Here is a 21906-nt window from a genome sequence, read left to right on the forward strand (position 1 = left end):
ATCACCCAGTAAAAGCCATTTCATTGTGCGAAGGTTCTTAGTGTGGATTGAATTATGGATGAGTTCTGAAAAGGAGTGATGAATAGGGGGTTGGACTTCTTTATATAACGTGACTGATGCAGTGGCGGGACTAGAATTGCAAGGCAAATGCTTTTCTTATTCCTCATAAGGGTTTGGTTACTGCGTTGTGAGGTTTAAATAAAATAAAACCCACTCAAGTAGAGAGAATGAACCTGCATTTCTCTGCAAGTGACTGTGGGGGAAGAAGGGAGGGTGAATGGCTCCTGTGGTCTGTGTGTTCCCATCTCCAAGCATCTCTGGTGGAGTCAGCCCCTTCGCATACTGTCTTCTGGTAGCTATGCCTTCCACCCCAAGCCAGGTTCATGGTCTTCTTCAACGAATAGCTGAAGAGTTGCTCTCATGAAGAGAACATCTTGTTTGCTAACCCAACTCCATTACCATCATCCCTTCTCTTTGCATCCCCTCTGGTCTCTTTAATAGAGAAATTGTACTGATGGCCATGAATGTCTTTTGATCCACTAGTTATATTATGTGCCAAGGTCTCAGTTCCAGAAAGAGATTAAGTTATAAGTTTGTTAAGATCAAGATTTACTTCTGGTTCCTTGTAGTGCTTTGGTGTAGTGCTCTGCAGTGCTTTGGTGTGGTTGGTGTAGTGCTTTGGTGTGGTTGGTGTAGTGCTCTGCAGTGCTTTTGGTGTGGTAGGCATATTTACACAGCAGGTGTATATATGTCAGTTGTTCAGCAGTGGGAGCCAGAAAGGTATTGGCATTTGTTATTCATTTATTGGTCTCCTTAATACAACTCTGTGTTATCCTGAAACCATCCTTTCTTTCAAGGAAGATAGTTGATTCCAACAGACATGTTAGGGGGTAAATATTCTCTAATGTAGTGGTCCTTAACTGTGGTAGTCACGTCAGCTGTGAAATTTGTTGCAGCTAAATCATTATAAGCCAAAGGTGGGAACAGCTTGCTTATTGAGAAATAAATTTGAGCAAGATCAAGGTTGCCCTTGTAATAACGCTGCTTGCTTTCTGTACACCTTTGGATTTTAGAGGAGTGAGTTATAGCTGGATTGTAAATAATGCTGATAGGAATATATCCCTGTTTGTTCCCCCACCTCACCATTTACTCCAGGAGTGAAAAAACGTGAGAATTGCTGACTCCAATGTTAGTGAATCTGGGAAATCCAGGAAGACTGGTGTGTTATACTTCTAAACTTCAGGGGTGCGTCCATGATCAGTGCTCTCAACCCTAAGATAACTTAAGTATAGTCATTCCTTTGCTGAGATTGAGGTGTTGGGTTCTTTTTTCTGACTCTGAAATTCAGAGCCTCTCAATCACCATGGCTTGTGTGTATGTGTGCGTGTGTGCTTTGGACACACTTAGACACAACTCCACACCCAGTTAAGGGATCCAGACATGTGACTGTGAACATCCTGCCCAGTTCTGCAGAGGTGTGTTTACTGTGGAGGAGCATGTGGTTCTCATGAGTTGGCATCATCTGCCCTCATAGCTTCCCTGCAGGAGTGTTACCACCGAGCAACACGGGGTAAGGGGTAACTTTGCTTACTCTCTTCTCTTTCTCCTTCTTCACACATGGAGGGCATTTGGAAATTTGGGGCCTCAAAATATGGTCATTTTTTTTTCTGTCTGGGCAAGGAAATGCCTGTTTATCAGTGCTGCAGTTGTTCCTGGGGGAATCAGACCAAGGGACCCTCATTGGGACCCTGACGCTCAGCTGCTTCCTTCTACAGGAGATGCTCTGTCCCAAGGGCACCTCTTCCATCAGCCTCTGTAACGAGTGTACGTGGTAGGTGGGGGCATCCTCCCCAGGCAGCGTCTGGGGACACACCTGCAGGCAGTGGTTGGCAGCCGTCTCCTGCTCCTCCACGCCTTTGAGTAATACACACAGTGTGAATTATATCAGACTTGGGTTTTGTGGCTCCAGGTGCAGACACTGTGGGCTCTGAAAGCTCATGAACCCTCTGGCATGAAAAAGTCTGCTTTTAAGACTGAGACTTATGAGAAGAAGAAAGCGGGAACCATAACTAAATAAAAAGACTGCATTGTTTGGGAAGTAGACACTCCTGGGAACTGTACCCCAGATGTCTGTCTTCCTTGTTCCTCACCCCTTATTCTTTGAACCTTGTTCTACTCAGGGTTTTCTTAAAAGAGATGAGAGAATATGCTGAAACTGGAGCTTAAGGAAGACAGACTGGTCCAGCCAGTCTGATTAGTGACAGGAACCTCAGGAATTACCACCAGAGGACCCAAGGGAACAGGAAAGAGCTGGCTGCTGAGCATCCTTTTTCTCCCCAGCTTCTAGTGTGCATATTTGCAAAGGTGGGACCCGGCCCAGATTGTACTGAAAGTCAAGGAAACCAATATTTATTGAGCATCGACTGTGTCTAGGAACCGTACATTTGTCTGCTCATTTAGTCTTCTCAAATACAGACAAGGTGAGTTTTGCTATTCCAGTTGTACAGGTCATGAAACTGAGTCTTAGAGAGATCAATTAACTTACCCAGAGTCATCCAGCAGGAGGCAGAGCTGGAAATTTCAATCCAGTCTGCCTGGTTCCAAAGCCTTACCCTCTCCAACGTGTTCTACTATCACCACGTCACGTTGACTTTCTTGCTTCTGGGTTTACTGTTGGTGAAATAAAGATGGCATGATTGGCTCTACTAATTTGGATATGCAATTTGGATATGTAGTGAGGCTTATCCTATGAGACTGACCCTGTTCTATTGCACTAAATCCTTTTTCTAGTCCAAATTTATATTTTTAATCCACTTATTCTTCTTGGGTAGGAGCCCTTTAAGACAAACTTTGTGTCCAACAAATTCCTTGAGGAATCTTATTAAATGCAGATCCACATTCATTAGATCTGGGTTGTAGTCTGTGAATCTATCAAGCTCCCAAGTAATGTGATGGTCCAAGGATCACCCTCTGAGGAGTGAGGCATGGACTTTGGAATACCACAGGCATGAATTTGCATACTGTCTTCTAAACTATGTGATTTGAGTTATGGTTTTGATTCTCAGTTGCCTTATTTTACAAATGGAAACAGTGAAATAACAACATAATGGCCTTGGGCCCTATAGGTAGGATTAAGTGAATGATGAATAAGACAGACCCTAATTCCTTCTCTCTCCCAGTTTTCAAAACCCTCTTTAGGAGCGGATTGATCCTCCACACCTTGACCCCTTCTTCTGTGACTGGACTGTGCAGTGAGCCCCAGGCTGGGAATATGGGCCTAATAGGTACTTTGTGAGCAAGACTAGCCACTGGTCTTGCCTTTGTGGGCAGTAGTGGAAATTCTGAAGTCAACAGTGCATTGGCCATCTCAGTTATTAGTGCTTACCTTGAATTATGTGACTCAACATAGGCAGAGTTGCTGGGTTTGGGGAATTTTGCATTTGGAAGAAGAGCACGTTCACTCCCTGGAGAATCACTGGGGGCTTAATGAGCTTCTCTTCCCACATTGAATGGACTTATTTGGGTTCCGGCAAAAGTGTTGCTGATTCTATACATAGCTTATTGAGAATATGTTCCAGAGAGCAGAATTACATTGAGCCAGCACCCTTGGCCACAGATGAGATTAAGGCCTTGTCAGATCCCATTTAATGGATTACGCTTTCATTGCAGAATTACATTTTTGAACTCATCCTCATTCTGGCTTTTGGCAGTCATTTTTCCACCAGGGCCTGTGGCCAAGAAGCCAGTTTCTGACTTGATTACTTTCAGGAAATGTGCAATCTGGTTGGTGATACAGTGTGGCATGGGGTAGCGTCCCCTGTAGCTTTGGACCCCACCCTGGGATGAGTCATGGGTTAAAATTCCCAATTAGCTCATAGGAAGTCTGCTCACATGTCTTTCTCTATCACCATATGTTGGTCACCCACTGGGAACTTCTGGGACCCCAACTTCTGTGACTTGTGCTCCCTCCTGGGAGTTGACATTTTTCTTCTCTAGTCTTCACTAATCCTAAGCAGTAGACTCTTGCTCAGTCTGTAAAGGGGAAAAATGAAAGAATGAATTCTGATTTTTTTTTAAAACTCAGTAGAGTTTCTGTTGCAACTTTGCCTTCCCACAAGGGAAATATTGATATTTAGGCTTTTCTTTATAAGCAAGTTTTTATACACAATTTTTTCAGTGTTGGAAATTGACAAAGCATATATTATGTAGACACTTCCATCTGCATTCTCCCTAGTCCTTCCATTGGTATTTTGGGAAAGAAGGAGTTTGTCTCTGTGGTGGCCTTACGAATGCACCTTTCCTATCTCTGACCACAGGGAACGTGCTTCACCAATGGCCCTGGCTTCTGCATGAGGGTATTTGTCCCTGTGATGGCTCTGTCTGTATTTCTTAAGGGCACTTTCAGGCAATGACTGAGAGTGCCAGGGGTCCTCAGGGTGACCATTCCTGGGAGACATGGGTCTCCTCTGACAAGGACATCTGCTTGAGAGCTCCTCAATGACCTCCGTGAACTTTCTTTAGAATTGCACTGTGATCTAAGAGGCTGCCACCCAGCCTTCCCCCTTCTCTACTTCACTGGGAGTCAGATCTGCATCTCACCTTTCCCTACCTCCCTGGCTCCTTGCCCATTTTCTCTTTCAGATGTTTCCCCCTGATAAATTCTTTGCATATCTAATCCTTCCTTGGTACTTGCTTCTTCTAGGGCCCCGGCTGAGGCAGTCTCCCACTATGCTGTGATCCTCAACTAGCCCACCACTGCTCGCTCTGTGTTGTGGGCACAGCTTCCAGGTTACTGGCCTAGAAATCCTGAGCCAGTTTCTCTACTTGATTTTATATTTTATATTTGATGCTGCATCTTCCCCATGGGCTTAAGTAGTGAGATGAACGTGGGGCAGGCGACAATTTTTTTCTAGTGTTTTGTACTTTTATTGCTCATTAGAAACGTTATTAAAACATTGAGATTAACTAAAGAAACTACAGCCCAAGAAGGGAGCATTTAAAATTATACCCCAAATATAATTGTTTCATTTGTGCAGGGAGATGCTGAAGAATGTTGGACATTGTATAGATGGTTTGCCAGCCAGTGGACCAGTCTCCAGGGCTAACTTCCACTTGAGAGCACATCCTTTTTCAAGCCAGACACTTTCTCATCAGGCTACTGGGGAAGCCAGGTTTTCATCAACACAAATGGTGCTCATCTGGGTGTTCTCAACCCCTCAGTATATGCCTAAATCAGAATAACCTTTGGCAGCACATTTAGCAAAGTGTAAGTCAATCATCTGAGGATAATCCCACTGAGAGGAGTGGTGGGGAGAGGTGTCTTTAGAACTGTTTGGTGGGGGAGGGGCTGGGATCCTCCTGGAGCCTGTGTCTCCATCGCTCTGCCAGTGTGCAGTCTGGGCCAGCCTCCCGTGCTTCCTCATGAGCAACAGGAACGTCTGTCATAGGTCACACAGAGACCTGAAGTGTACAAGGAGTCCCTGAAGTTCTCTCTAAATGAAGGAAGGCCTTCCGTCTCTCTCTGGCAGTGCTTTGTATCCAACTGAGGTCTGGTCATGATTCTCAGGTGCTTCTGGGTCAGATGGTCTGGCGTTTAGTCCTTGGCTACTTGGGCCCCATGTCAACCTCATGAGCTAACTTCCCAGTCATGATTTCAGGTAACTTCTGAGGTTCGGCCTCAGGAGCTTGTGGGGACCTCTGGGGCCTGTCCAAACCACACAGAACCCAAGAGACAATTTGGGAAACTAAAACCTGGTCTTCCTCTACCTGACTCTACTGGCCACAAATATGGACCTTCTGCTTAATGGGTGGATGTCCCTCTAGAAAGAGAAGATGAAGTCTCACCCCTGCCTTGTCTGCCTTGGTATCCCTTCTCCCTATAATCCCCAAGTGTGAAAAACTGGGCCTCTGGCTCCCTGCATCTCTTATGTTATAACCCCCTCCTCCCTGGGACCAGGCCTTGGGCTAGGTCTTGATGGCGGATGAGGTAAAGAGACAGATTGACCTAACTGATATGGGCCCCTACCCTGGGAACTACCTGAAAAGCCCCATATGTTATGCCTTACAAACTTTCAGTGATGAATGATTTTACCTAATTTTTCTGTGGTAAAATTAAGGTTCCCTAAATAGAAACAAAGCAAAACCCTTTGAAACTGTGCCCTGAAGTAATGCACATCTGGATATCCCTTGATTGGTGACTGGTCCCTGTCTTTGGCAGTGGGGGACCTTGGCTTACATTATGAACTTCACAATATGTGAAGGTCACACAAGGTCACAAGGTCACACAAAATGTGACCTTGTGTTTTATTCCGTAGAAACTTTTTTTCCCATTTTCAGCCTTAGGGCAGGATTTCTGCCCTTGCTAGCAGGAAAGGAAGGTTTCCTTCTCGTTGAATCTTTCTCATAACTGATGCTGTCTTCCCATTCAGGTGTTCAGTGGATGTTCTGCAGTCATATCCCATGCCTGATGCTAGAACCACACGAGGTGAACTGAACCAGTACATAGCCCCACCCCCTGGACCTCACAGCAATCAGTGACTGTGTTGAATGGCACTTGGTGTAACCATGAAACAGGATCATGATGGACATAAATTGGAAGCGAAAGGAATGGTGTGAGCCAGGGTCGGGAGACAGGAAGACACGACATGTGTTGATGAAACTGTGGGATTTGTGTCTAAGGCATGTGAAAGGGTGAGGTATTGGAAAGGTAAAGCTGAGGCCAAATATGGCAGGGCATTTTTTACCATCAGAAGAAGGTTCAGTTTTATCCCAGGCAGAGATCTTTGGAGGCTTTAGAGATCTTTGGGGAAGCAGAAAGAAAACAGCATATTTTTTTCTGATTAAATTACAGTGTTAGGATTTATATTTTCATGCCTTGGTCCTCTTTACACAGCACATCAAAACTAACATTTCCTGGCATGCAGCAGAGGTGGAATAATGGAGCTGGAAAACAGTAGGGGTTTAAACACCTATGGAGGAAGGGCATGGAAAACCTGGGGAAGAAACTTCTGAAAATATGTTTTCCCTCCTGGATATGAACAGGGACTAGTTTTTTCTATTACTTCTAAATGCAGTAGTGGCTAATGGTTATTGATTAGACATCCCCAAAACTATAGTCTAGCTGTTCCCATTTATTGATTACTGTTAAGTACAGCTAGAGGTGAATTTGCTAAGATGAATTACCTCTAGACTCCAGAGGCCAGCTTGGTTGGGGAAGGATGGTTATTTGAACAAGAGCTGCAGACATGAAAGCTCAGGTGATGGGGTCAAGTGTTTGGAGGCAGGCACAGTGAAAACTGTCCAAGAGTGTAACTTGTGCACACTCTGCAAAGTCAGAAACAGGAAGATATGAATCAAGTAGCAAACTTGGATTACGGATCCAAAACCTTGATCTGTCCATCAGTTTCATTGTTTGAAAATGATCCAGATTGAGAATTAGAAAAGGGATATATGGAGGGGGCTGAATTACATTTATTAAATTTTGTGTTTCTTCACTGTTCTGCTAATTATTATCTTTGACCATGTCTGGCCACGTCAGGGTTGAGTTTCCTTTGTCATTAATTTCCATGGGTAGCACTGGACTGGGCTTTTGTGTCTAGCTCTAAGCCAACTGGTAGGTACCTATTAAATATATTGTTTTTCAAAAATGATTTTTGACAATTTTTAAACCTTCATAGAACTTGTAAAAATAGGAAAATGAACAGCTGTCTATTTTCCACCTAGAGTCACTTGCTTGCTTGCTATCTAATCAGTCTAGCATCTATTTACCTTTGTTTTTTCTGAATCTTTTAACCCTAACATGTAGACATTATGGCCTTTTAGCTTCAGCTTGTATTACTTAAGAATGAGACCATTTACTCACACAGTATCATTACCAAATTCAGGAAGCTTAACTTTGATATATTACTATTTTCTGATATACAGCTCACATTCAGATTTCACCAAATGTTCCAATAATGTCTTTTATGGCAATCATTTTTCTCATCTAGAACACTTTCCTGAAGCACATGTTAGGTTGATTGTCATGACTCTTTAGTTTCATTTAATTTGAAGCAGTTTTTTAGTTGTCTTTCATGGCAACATCTTGAAGCAAATGGCTCATGTTTTTTGCACTGCAGGACGTTCCTCCATTTGGAATTGTCTGATCGTTGCCTTGTGATATATTCAGGTTATTCGTGGTGACAGGACTACTATATAAGTGATGTGGATGTTGTGTCCTTGGTGCAGCAGTAGGAAGAGCACTGTCGATTGTCCCATTACTGGTGATGTTAACTTGGATTATTTCATTAAGGTTGTTTGCCCCAACATGTCCACAGTCTGCCCTTTGTAGGTAATAAGTTATCTGTGAGGAGATAACTTTGAGATGATGTAGACGATCTCTTTATTTTATTAATTAATTAACTTTTGGTTGCTCTGGGTCTTCGTTGCTGTGTGAGGGCTTTCTCTCGTTGCAGCAAGAAGGGGCGACTCTCTTGCGGTGCATGGGCTTCTCATTGGTGGCTTCTCTTGTTGTAGAGCACAGGCTTGTGGGCTTCAGTAGGTGCAGCATGTGGACTCTAGACAGAGAGCTCAGTAGTTGTGGTGCGTGAGCTTAATTGCTCTGTGGCATGTGGAATCTTCCTGGGTCAGGGATCGACCAGGGATGGAACCCATGTCCCCTGCATTGGCAGGTGGATTCTTATCCAGTGTGCCACCAGGGAAGCATGATGATCTCTTTCTTAAAAAACCTTTATGTGATGGTTTTAGCATCACTTGATGTTTCTTGCCTGAATCAACGATAATTTCTGGCTTTATTATTCTCTTTCTATTTATTAAATGGCACTTGATGATAAATAAGTTTTCCCCTTCCTCCTTCTCTTGCTCCTTTTCTGTATTGTAGTATCAATACGGACTCTGGATTTTTCTTTCATCCAATGTTGTATGAGCCATTATATCTTCATCCTACCTGGAGCCCACAGGGGCCATTTGTGAGAGGAAGGACACAAAGGGGTTGGTATGGACAGTCCTTTAGTGTAAAATGCATCAACCCTAAGAGGCAGAAATAAGTTTGACTTGGAATGTAAAGAAGTGTATCAGCAAATCCAAGCAGTAATCCCCTGTCCTGCCAGTAGGGACTCCATGGGGTCCTTTCATTTGATGAAAGGCTTTTTTTTTGACCTGAATCTGTTGGTGCCACTGGAATTACAAGAAATTACAGCATGGTGAGAGTGACATTGTTTACCCATCTATTTGCCATGAAATGAGAGGACCAGATGCCATGATCTTAGTTTTTTGAATGTTGAGTTTTAAGCCAGGTTTTTCACTTCATGGCACATAGATGGGGAAACAATGGAAACACTGAGAGACTATTTTCTTGGGCTCCAAAATCACTGCAGATGGTGACTGCAGCCGTGAAATTAAAAGATGCTTGCTTCTTGGAAGAAAAGCTGTGATGAACTTAGACAGCATATTAAAAAGCAGAGACATTACTTTGCCAACAAAGATCTGTCTAGTCAAATCTGTGGTTTCTCCAGTAGTCATGTATGGATGTGACAGTTGGACCATAAAGAAAGCTGAGCGCCAAAGAATTGATGCTTTTAAACTGCAGTGTTGGAGAAGACTCTTGAGAGTCCCTTGCACTGCAAGGAGATCCAACCAGGTCATCCTAAAGGAAATCAGTCCTGAATATTCATTGGAAGGACTGATGCTGAAGCTGAAGCTCCAATACTTTGGCCACCTGATATGAAGAACTGTCTCATTGGAAAAGACCTTGATCCTGAGAAAGATGGAAGGCAGGAGGAGAAGGGGATGACAGAGGATAAGATGGTTGGATGGCATCACTGACTCGATGGACATGAGTTTGAGCAAGCTCTGGGAGTTGGTGATGGACAGGGAAGGCTGGTGTGCTGCAGTCCACGGGGTCGCAAAGAATCAGACATGACTGATCATCTGAACTGAGCTGACAGTGACATGTAGTGTGTTGGGGGAGGCGTTACTTAGCCACAGAAAGGAGTCTGAATGTATTGTCTGGACTTCTAACTAGTCTCCAAGTCTTTTCTCTCCCTCTCTTTCTGCCATTTTGTGCTGCTCCTTGCTTTCAGCTTTTATAGTCTAGCATCTGATGTCTATTCCAAACCCCATGGTCCGAAGAATTACTGCATCTTATCACTGATGGGTATAGTGGGAATGCCTGAGCTCCGATTTTAATCCCAGCTCCATTCCTAATCTGCTCTGTGACGTTGAACAGGCAATTTAAGCTGAGCCTCAATTTCCTCATCTATTTAAAGGAATTAAATTGTTTCTTCAAGGGGTACATGTGAGAAGTCAAGGGGGCCATGCTTGTCAAGCAGTGTTACTGTGTCTGGTATCAGCAAGTGCTTTATAGCAGTAGGTAATGTGCAGTTAGCTGTAGGCCCTGTGTTGTGTGAAGAGGTTCACTTTATCTGGCTGCCCCTCAGGTGTGTCCTTTAGTACTGAAAAGCCACTCTGACAGCGGGGACCTTTGAGGCACCCTTGCCCTCTCTCAAGTTTCTATCATTTTCCTCTTAATTCTTGTCTAGTCCCATTGTATGTAATAACAATAGCTAACCTGACTGAAGATTTTTGTGTCAAGCACTTTCCAACATGCTTTACATGCTGTCTATTCAATTTTCCCAACAAGCCTGGGAAATTTTATAATTTTTTTGCTTTAATTTTACAGACAAAGAAGCTGAGATGTAAAGAAGTTAACTTGCTGAAGGTCATACCACCAGTTGGTAGGTCTGGGTGGGATTCAGAGCCATACATTCTGGCTCCAGAACCCACATATAACCACTAGACCACACTGCCTCCCTGGTCTAGCGTGGAGTGGGTCTGGGTTCTCTGGTTTTATTGCTGGTGTGGATTTGCTTTCAGCTAGGCTCCTGCTTCTTGCCTACTTCCCAGTGAAGTGCTAGCATCAGCCTACTCCCTTCATTTCCTGCAGTTTCCTCATGCCTGGGGTTGACTCTTACTTCATTACCAACTGGCCTGCTTGGGCTTTATTCCCTGCCTGTCCCTGCCTCCTGTAGTACATAGCTCAGCCTGAAAATGCAGCTTTAGCTGCTGGGCTGGAGAACTGGAAAGCTTAAGACTCACTGCTCTCCTGGCTGCAAGTTCATATACTTGCTATCCATAGGCCTCTTCGGTGAGCTTGTCACCAGCATCCCCCTGCCGTCTTTCCAGAGCGCTGTCTCTGGCAAGTGAACCTGGTGGCCATGAACCTGGTACGGGGACCTGGTAGAGGAAGATGTTTTAGAACTGGGACTTAGCATCAGGCAAAACTGAGTTTCTATCCCAATTCTGTCACTCACCACCTTGGGAAAGTAACTCGACTTCTCTTGGCCTCAGTTTTCTTTCTGCAAAATGGAAACAGTAGTGATGGGAAGATGAAATAAGAAAAGTGTATGTAAAAACACTTAGCATAACAACTTGCAAAATCTGAGTAAGGTTGTAGTTTAGGTAACTGTATTGTGTCCATGTCAACTTCCTGACTTTGATCACACACTATGGTTGTATAAGATGTTATCATTAGTGGAAGCTGGGTGATGGGTACAGGGAACACTTTGTACTGTTTTTGCAACTTATTGTGTGTCTACAGTCATTTAAAAAAAGATTAAAAAAACATTTAATGTAGTCCCAAATCTCAATTAATTGTAGCTTAAATGATAAATTATCAATCACTAGATGTGTCCTTTAGTACTGAGAATTCAGTTATTTGACTCAAGCTCAACTTTTTGAGGGGTGGGTGTATGTATGTGTGAGAGAGTGATCTAAGATAACGTAAACCAAACAAATTCCAAAATGATTTCCCCTTTCTAATGAACGACATCAGTGGCATCAGGAGCAACCACAGACGAATTCCCTGTGTGCTGTAGTTTCATTTTCTCCCAGTTGAAAACCTTGTCTTTTACTGCACTTAGTAATCTCTATTCTCTTCAGATTTATTATCTACTTTCTATTTCAGTGGTTCTTTATCCAAGCTGCACAGTATACTCATGACTGCTTAAACCAGCATCCCTGGGGTGGGGCCCAGAGAGCTGTGTGGTTTGAACGCTTCTTTGGTTTTGTGGAGTGCTGCAGGCCTGGGGACCACCGTTCTGCCTGCGGGATCCCCTTCCTGCCTTCTCCTACGTCCACATTGCCTTGGCGTAAGCTGCTTCCACAGGGCACCATTTTTCTGATGAGCATCAGGGCCTTTCCTGACCATGGTTGCCAGGTAGACTTTGCCCCCTTATCCTTATAGTATTTAGTATTATAGTATCTGGAGCGGATGTCTGGAGTTCTGGAATCATCACTGAATGAGCTCTCCCACCCCTTGAGATGCCATATGTCCGTGCCATTTTAGATAACTGAAGTGTCACCAAATGTCCCTTATGTTGTGTTTCTCCAAAAGCCAGTTTAACAGAATGCAGGCGATGTGTGTGTTTTCTCTGGGGAATGTGATGGGTGGAAGTTTTCAGAAGGCTGCTGGGCACTGACTACTTTTGCTGTGGTTTCAGTGGCTGACGTGTTTTCACCACTTTCTGAGTAAACTCGCTGTGGGACCTTGCCTCAGTGTCTTAGTCACCAGCCCTTTATCCATCTTTTGTAGGATGAAGTTTTGTCATAAAAAGAATATACTTACCTTGTTGAACATTTGATGAAGGGTAAAAGAAAAAAAAAAAAAAACCTGAATACAATCCCTGCTGTCATTTTGGCATTCTTCCTGAAGTCTTTATAACTAAGCCTTCTTCTTATCGTCATAATTATAGTGTGGATACAGTTTCATATCCTAATTTTTTTCACTGAATATTTTGAGCATTTTCCTAAGTTGCCACATAATGTGCATGCGCGTGTGTGTCTGTGTGAATATATGTTGGATGTTTAGGTTGTCTCCAAGTTTTTCATTCTTTACAGGAATGCTTTGGTAAAAATTCTCATGCAGCTAGAAATTCCCATATTTTAAGCTGTATCCCCAAGGGCAGGCAACTAGAAATGGAAACACTGGCTCTCTTGCATTGCAGGCTGACTCTACTGTCTGAACCACCAGGCAAGCCCATACAAGCAAAGTGAGGTTCGGACTCCTTGACTCTTAATGAACTGTCCCAGAAGAGGAGCCCTGGGTCCCCCTTTCACTGGGACTTCTTCCAGCAATTCCAACCCTTAGATTGAGTGGGATGGTGCTCTTATCTAACAACTTTGAATTGACTATTATTACTATTTTTTTTTTCAAGATGCCTTGTCCTTTCATTGAAGCCATACAGTGCCACTGCTGATGACTTTTGTGTCTTTCGATGACATAGTACTCACAGGAGCAGTACAGTCACTTTTTGATTGGCTCCTGGTAGATGTCAATATCATCTCTCTTTTACATACAAGCAAAGTGTGTGTTGGTTGTTCAGTCATGTCAGACTCTGTGTGACCCCACGGGCTGTAGCCGGCCAGGCTCCTCTGTCCATAGGATTCTCCAGGCAAGAATGCTGGAGTGGGTTGCCATTCTCTCCTCCAGGGGATCTTCCCAACCCAGGGATCCAACCCCAGTCTCCTGCATTGCAGGCAGACTCTTTACCATCTGAACCACTAGGGAAGCCCACACAAGCAAAGTGAGATTCAGAGGAATCAAATGGCTTGCCCAAGGGCATGCAACTGAGAAAGAGCAGGGCCAAAGTTAAGCCTGCATTCTTTTGGCCCCAAAGCCTGCGTGCTTTCCACCCCACTCCCTAACCCCTGTCTGGAAACAGGAGCACAGAGACTAGAGTCAGAAAGTGTTTCTGAGGGGAGAAGTTGGAGGCAAAGGAGAGAAGGAAGAGAGAATCCTGTGTGAATGATGTACATAGAGTAGAGCAGAACCCGTACCACAGAGAGAACAGTTAACCGAGTAAATAAACCTTAACAAGTAAGTAAGATACAGACACATACTGATTCTCCAAAATACATTTACTCTAAATCTGAGCCTCACCTGGGAAGGCCCTTTGTTTTTGGATCCCAAGAGACCTGGGTTCACTGGGGCCTCTGGCATACGTCACCCAGGCAAACTACTTAATCCCAACCCTAACTCTCAGCCCCTTGCCCCAGCATTAGTTTCCTCATGTGTAGAATGGAAATAATCGTAGTTATACTTCGTGGCTCTTGTGAGGATTAAAAACAGTACAGTGTGTAAAGCTCAGCACAGTGCTTGGTGAAGTGCAAATGTTTGTCCCCTGATACTAGGAGATGATTAACCAATACTGCAAATGGAGGAAACCGTGACCTTTTATGGTTCTCACCAAGGACTTGGCTCTATTCTAAATGTTCTTTTAATCCTTATGATAATCTTTTGAGATAGGTACTACTACTAGTATGCTCATTTTACAGGTGGGAATACTGAAATGTAGTTAAATTACTTGTCCAAGATCACTTAGCTCTCAAGTGGTAGAGTTGGATTTTGAACCTCAGTTCTGTCTCCAGAATCCAAGTGATTAATCACTGAATTAAATTTAACCTTTCAGTTGAATCTGAATGGTTCTGCCTGTCCCTCTGGATGCCCATCAGCAGGATGTGAGATTTGATAACCTTGGCAAGGATCCTTCTGCATTTTAGCCATTGTTCCTCCTGGGGAAACCCTATCAGACTTAGAAGATGGATGGTCTATTTCATAGACAAGCCAGAGGGAAGCCTTGTAGGGTTTGGGCGTGGTCTTCCCCAGCTTCTGGCTTGCTGCAAGGGCATTTCCTGTTCCAGTCTCTTAATCACTGAGGATACAGTGTGGCTGATTCTCTTAACATAGTGTGAACAACACCTCCCAGAGTTGGGAGGTGATCATCCACGTGTACAAGGCAGCCCCACAGTGATGTGGCCCAGTGGGAGGTGGGTCCGCTGGCAGCCAGCCAGTGTACTTTGGGAATGTGAGCAGCTCTGCTGTGACAAAAGAGTGTATCTGTGGCTTGGACTAAGTTCCGCAGAGCTACTTGACCTTGGGCATCAAGTTAGACTGGCCCAGCAGTTGTCCCATCCTTTGAAAGGGTGACAATAGTTCTTGACCCACCCAATAGCTTAGACCAACACCTCAGGGAAAAGGATTATCTCCTTGATTACAAGTGGAAGCCCATGTTCCAAACAAAAAGTAGTAAAGTTCCTTTACTTAGGCTTCATTATCCATGGTAGGTGAGTGGGCAAGGGGGAATTGAGCTGTGCTTGCCTGTTTGTTTAAAGGAAGTTTTTTTTTTTTTAATATTTCTGTTATGAATGTGATCTATGCTCATAGAAAAGGGAAAAGAGGAAAATGCTATTCATTTTTCTTTCTTTTCAAATTGTTAAAATTTGATTTCTTCTATGAATACGTTTAACTTCTCTTTAATCACGCAGTATCATGTTCTAAGATTTAACATTATAACCCACCCAGCATTTCTCCGTGTTTAAACTTTCATGAGCATCAAAAACTTTGAAATGTTGTCACTTAGTTGGAGGTACCATGATTTAGTAAACCATTTGTTGATATTTGAAGTTTTTCCAGTGTTTTGCAAATTTAATGTGCGCAGTGTTGTGAGGGACATCTCTGTGTTAAATTGTTGTGGATTTAGGGTCATTTACTTGGGTTAGATTTTCATACCCTAGGCAGATTTGTGGGACAGCGCAGATGAACAGTGTGTTCTAAGAGATGTTCTGGCTGTCGGTGACTTTGATGTTCTCTCAACACTGTTCTAACTCGCTTGCACTTTTGGCATTTTCTTATCAAAGGGGTATTAACTATAATCTCTTTGGTCTTAAAATGCTCTGCCTTGACTCTTAGGAAGCAACCATATCTTCCCCTATGTAATTTTGATATTCATATTATCTATTGATACAGGACATCGGGGAGAAAACTCTTCCACCTGTACTGAGCGTTCTTTCTGCTCTGCGGTGAATTCAATTATATAACATTTGCTGATCATTAAAGAGCAGCTGTCAGTTTGAAGGAGCTTTAATTGAGTGTCAGAAAATCTAAGTTCAAAGTCTGGCTCTGCCTTTTACTAAGTGACCTTATACACAGAGACTAAGCTCTCTGAATTTTGTTTTAATTTTGTTTTCTGTCTGAGAAGTGAAAATAGTATCTTTCTCAGTGCGTATTTGTGAAGATGAATAGCTGATGAGCATAATAAACTGAGTAGTATTATGTAAATAAGAGGTACAATTATTGTCATACATGCAAAGTGTTCTGCTTGATACTGTGGGTGACACTAAGAGGAACCATTCATTCATTCGTTTACTCAGCAGACATTTATGGAGTAACTACTATGTGCAGAGCAGTGACCTGAATGCCAGGCATACAGTGATGAATAAAACCCTGTAAGCTATTGATGAGGTTGTAATCTAGTAGTAGAAAGGATTTTATGGATGAGACCTTTCCACCTTTAAAAATTTATTTTTATTTGATTCTGGGCAGTTATTATTTCATTCATAATAACTGCCTGTAATACAGGAGACGCAGGTGCCATCTCTGGGTCAAGAAGATCCCCTGGAGAAGGAAATGGCAACCCATTCCAGTATTCTTGCCTAGGAAATCTCATGGACAGAGGAGCCTGGCAGGCTGGAGTTCATGGGGTCACAAAAGAATCGGGCATGACTTAGCAACTAAACAACAACAGATGGCTGTGCTATCCAATGTGGTGGCCATTTCCTACGTGTGGTTAGTGCTACTGAGGAACCACATTTTTAATTTTATTTAATTTTGATGAATTTAAATGTAAGCTTGACAAAAGAGATTGTTCAATAACTGAGTTGCTGGGAAACTCTTAATGTTTTCCATTGAAAATTATGTCTGGAAAAATTTGAGTGTGTTAATATGCATTTTAAATACATTGTATGAAATCTAAATACAAGTAAGTTTTCCAATGAAAAGTTAGCTTCCTAATTGAGATATGCTGTAGGAGTAACGTGAAAAGTGAAAATGTTGGTCACTCAGTCGTGTCTGACTCTTTGCGACTCTAGCTTGCCAAACTTCTCTGTCCATGGAATTCTCCAGGCAAGAATACTGGAGTGGGTTGCCATTCCCTTCTCCAGGGGATCTTCCCAACCCAGGGATTGAACTGGGGTCTCCTGCATTGCAAGCGGATTCTTTACCATCTAAGCCACCAGGAAAACCCCAAGAGTAAACTATACACTAATTTCTAAGACTTGATATATATAAAAAAAGTAAAATAGTTAATTGATAATTTTAATATTGATTACATTAAAATAATATTTTGGATATATTCATTAAATAAAATATATTGTTAATCCACCTACTTCCTCTTTAGTTACTAAAGTGTGGCTATTGGAAAATGAGACCTGTGGGTTGCTTTATGTTTCTGTTGGCAGCATCAGTGGAAGTAGGGATGTGTGAGTCAGTGTGTGCTCTAGAGTAGGCTGCACTAAGGCGCAAAATGCTCTGGGAATTCTGGAATTGGAGAAGAGAATCATTCCACCAGCAGGGGGTTCAGCAAAGCTTTTTGGAGCACTGTCCTTTGACTGAGCCTTTAAGGCTAGCTATGTGGCTATTTTTAAGGTTAGGTTTTATTAAGAAAGAGCAAATTTCAGTAAGAGGCATCAACTTTCACAAAAGTGTAGTGGTCAGAGGGTTTGGGGCATGTTGTTAGGAAGTATAATGAATTTAAAAAATGTTATTAACTTCACTCTGCCTTATCTGGAAGCCGCAGGGTTTTTAAACAGCCTGAGCGCTGTTCAGGTATCTTGCAATATCATCCTGATCCCCTAGGGGGCAATAGAAAACACATACTCTAAAGCACATTTTCTGGGGCATTCTGGATTAGGGCTGTAACAGAAATATAGGCAGATAGTTCCTGGTGCTGTAGAGACTTTGGGGATAGTCTTGTGGTGCTCTAGTGATGGAGTAACTTTGAGACAGGGTTGTTGTTGGATCAAACCACCTGGCAGCCATATGCCATCTGCCCTTTGGGCTGAGTATTAGCTTCTACTTTCCCCAAACTACCTATACTGCATTCCTCCTGATTTAAATTTTGTTTTTGGGAAAATGTAAGTAGCTTAAAATCTAAAGTTAAATGTTGATGCAGTTCTGAGACTGAGAACTTTTTTTATTATTATTATTAATTGTTACTGCTAGTAATGAGGACCAGAACCAAGTGGAAAAATCACGGTCCTAGGAGTCATAAATCTGGACTTTAAACCCTGCCCCTGCTGCTTATCTATTGCCATTCTGCTAAGCTGGTGAAAATTAGATCAATAATACTTGTTTCTCTGGAGCCTATTATACAGAGTGAAGTAAGTCAGAAAGAAAAACACCAATACAGTATATTAACGCATATATATGGAATTTAGAAAGATGGTAACGATGACCCTATATGCGAGACAGCAAAAGAGACACAGATGTAAAGAACAGTCTTTTGGACTCTGTGGGAGAAGGCTAGGGTGGGATGATTTGAGAGAATAGCATTGAAACAGGTATATTGTCATATGTGAAATAGATCGCCAGTTCAGGTTGGATGCATGAGACAGGGCGCTCAGGGCTGGTGAACTGGGATGACCCCGAGGGATGGGATGGGGAGGGAGGTGGGAGGGGGGTCCAGGATGGGGGACACATGGTAGCCTGGAGAATAAAATCCATGTTCAACCGATGGCTGATTCATGTGAATGTATGGCAAAAACCACTCCAATACTGTAAAGTAATTAGCCTCCAATTAAAATAAATAAATTAATTTAAAAAGTAATACTTGTTTCTGAATTATTGCTCAAATGAAATAAATGGAGATAAATGAAAGTGTATAGGTGGTAAAGTGCTGTAAAACATGAAGCACTGTTTTGAGTTGTTAGTAATACTAATTCTGTAATAATTAGCAACTGTAATTATAGCTATTATTATCAATGCCCACACAATCGTTAATAATCACATGAAATCACCAACAATTACTGTTGCAAATTACAATTTTTCTATATTTTACAGTACAGTTATTAAGCAGTTATAAAGAAGCACTCTTTTGAGCCTGAGAGGAAGAGCTTGTTATCGATAGGAATCGCCGTGTCTACTCCCCATCATTTGATTTTTTCTGTGTGTGTGTTATAGTTGGGAGGCAAGTGAAGGTTGAAGGGGCAGAGGGGCGAGAATGGATGAGTTGGAAGCTGTCAGTGAAACCTGAAGCGTCCTCTGTTGCTGCTCTCCATTCAGTAAGTAGTTGCATCCTATACAACACCTCTGTAATTAGTTTCTCCTTTTCCATCCTCTCCAGATATTAGTTTGGCTCAAGTCCTTGGCACCCCTCACCTTTCTACCATAATGGCCTCCCAACTGGCCTCTTTGCTTTTAGAATCTCCTCATCTGACCCATCCCACATTTAAAAATCTTCAGTGGCTCCCCACTGCCTACAACATCTGTGCTCATCTGAGGCACTGGGAAACATTGTTGAATCAAAGTAATTTGTTACCACTAATAATTAGAGAGCAGAAGTCTGTGAATAATTTATTCTGTTTTTGTTTTACTCTTTAAAAACCAATTAGAGCAAGGTTTACTGTATCATTGTGTCTAGCATGAGACAATAAGAGTGGAATGAGAGCTAATGCATGGAAAAATCGTGAATAAACCCCAGATATGGCTGCAAGACGGTGTTATCTATCATTTATGTTGTGGGAGAAAATAGTTGAGACTTGGTAGCCTGGAGAATAAAATCCATGTTCCTTGGCATAAAAACGATCCATGATAAAGTCCTTGTTTCATCCTTCTTCTTCCCCCACCCTGCCACATCACCACTCCTGCCAATGCTACCCCCTGTATTTTTCTTCATACATACCGACTGCAGTGACATTTGTTTCCTACCCAGAATGTGCTATTTCTTGTGTGAGAACGACCACCTCATTCCCTTTAGGGAAGCTCTGTTCCTCTACCTTCTGCCCACCTGGCTTGGGTGGGGCTGACGCCACCTTCAGTCTCCTGGGTTGGCTGTCTCCCATGCCTGACTGGCCGAAGTACAGGATTCCTCCAACTATGGGGATTGACTGGAGATGGGCAGGCATCTCAGGTTGGGCCAGTCAGAACCAACCTGTGGTTGTGTAGTAATCACTGGGAGCTGGTAGGATGTGTCTGGTCCTTCCAGGGGCTATGTTGGTGCCATGGTGATAAGGCTACCTGGGTACGAAGCTGACACAGAAGGGAGGAACACGGAGAGGTGGACACAGAGTCATGACCTGAGACCCTGGATCCACGGGAAGCTGGATGAAGCTTGGCTTTATGAGCCACTCTGATGTCTCTGTCTGTTTCTCTTAAGTCAGTTTGAATTCAGTTTCTGCCAAAAGTCCTGACCAATATTCTAGACTCTACTGTCCCCGATCTTGGCAAGCCCTTTACCGTGACATATTTTTGGTCATGGCCTAGAATGCTCCTCCCCATCTCTCAGCTCAGCAGTATTCTGTGTATCTGTCTCCTTCCAGGTCAAATATCCCCACTGCCTTTCCATCCTGCCTGGGCAGAATGAGTGTCCTATTTGAGGTCCTGTAGTCCAGGGTCACACATGACATTGCACTTTGTCTTACATTTGCTACACATGCATCCGAATTTCTGACCCCTTACTTATGAGATACTTAATTTCAGGCACTTTCTTATTTAAATGTATATTCCTAACACTTTGCACAGTTGCTGTGAATAGACAATAAATATTTGTTGATCTGAATTTACTAGAGAAAGAGAAATGATAAAAGTAAGACAGAAAGAAAGAAAGAGAAAAAGTGCCTTTTACCATTTAAATTGTGAGTCTTGGACTGTGGATAAAAGGAAGATGGGAACAACTTGTTGAGTAACAAGTTAAACCTATTTAATCTCTTTTTCTGAGAACTGTTTGTCCTTGACAGCTGCAAAATATATGTTAGCCCCTAGATGGGAGGAATTTAGCCTAGCACATGGGGATGGTAAAAAGAGAGGCTAAAGAGATGATTCTAAGTTATATAAATCACCATCAATGATCCTGTGTCTGGCACAGCTGAATAACTCCTCCCAGCTGATGGGATGTCAAGTCTGGAATCTTTCTCAGGACTCTTCCCTTTTCGTATTCCCTGGTTCATGCCATTCCCACTGGACTACTGAAGGAGACTTCTCATGGGGTTTCCTGCCTGCCTTCTTTCACACACAGCTCATCCTGCATGTTGGATCAGAATGATCCTGTAAATCTGCTCCCATCACACCCTTGCTTGCAAGCCTTAAGCCCCTAAGATCTCTCTTTAAGCAGCACTTAGGTCTTGCTATGAACTCTTTCACTGGCTCATTTCCCAGGACTCCCATTCTTCCCTATGGTGCTCCAGCTAAAGTGAACCATATTCCAGTTGACTGTGCCCTGCTGTGTTCTGTTTTGGTAGTTCTCTTAGATTTATCCACCTGGGATATTCAGTTCCCAGCTCTGCAAGACTATTAACTGTCATCCTTTGATGCCACAGATGAGTGCTACCCTCTCCCATTTCCACACTTGGCACTGCCCTAGAATGTTTTAGTCATCAGGGTCATTCATATATATGTTCTGTATTAGGATTGACGAGCTGCTCTAGCAAACAAGACAAGCTTCAAATCTCAGTGGGTTAACACAGCGAGGCCTTACTTCTCACTTGGCCACCATCCTATGCAGCTTGAACATCTCTTCTGTCTGCCCACCTCCAAGAAGAAACTCAGGAATCTGGGCATCTTCCATAATGTGGCTTTGTCATCTCAGAGGCCTTGGCTTCCAGAGAGCAGGAGAGAAGGAGAGAGAATGGTGAATGGTGTGAGATGTTATAGATGCTAGACTGGGAAGTAGCACATGTTATCCCCATCTACATGCCACTGGCCAGAACTGAGTCTTGACATACCAGTCTAAAAGAAAGGATGGCTGGGAAATGCAGTTTCTGTGTAAGCCCTGGATAAGGAACTGGAATTGGTGAGCCTCTGGCTAGTCACTTGCACCTTCCTGCCAGAGAGGTGTATCTCATCATTTCTGCGCCCTT

General features: G+C 43.0%; 1 protein-coding gene across 7 annotated transcripts in view; it reads left to right on the forward strand.

Moving 5' to 3' along the window:
- The window catches only part of PDE1C (phosphodiesterase 1C), a 506697-nt gene that overhangs the window by 114334 nt on the left and 370457 nt on the right, over nucleotides 1-21906 (forward strand). The gene's annotated exons all lie outside the window — the stretch shown is intronic.

Source organism: Cervus canadensis, chromosome 3 (assembly GCF_019320065.1).
Source record: "Cervus canadensis isolate Bull #8, Minnesota chromosome 3, ASM1932006v1, whole genome shotgun sequence".
In the NCBI taxonomy this organism is placed as follows: Eukaryota; Metazoa; Chordata; class Mammalia; order Artiodactyla; family Cervidae; genus Cervus; species Cervus canadensis.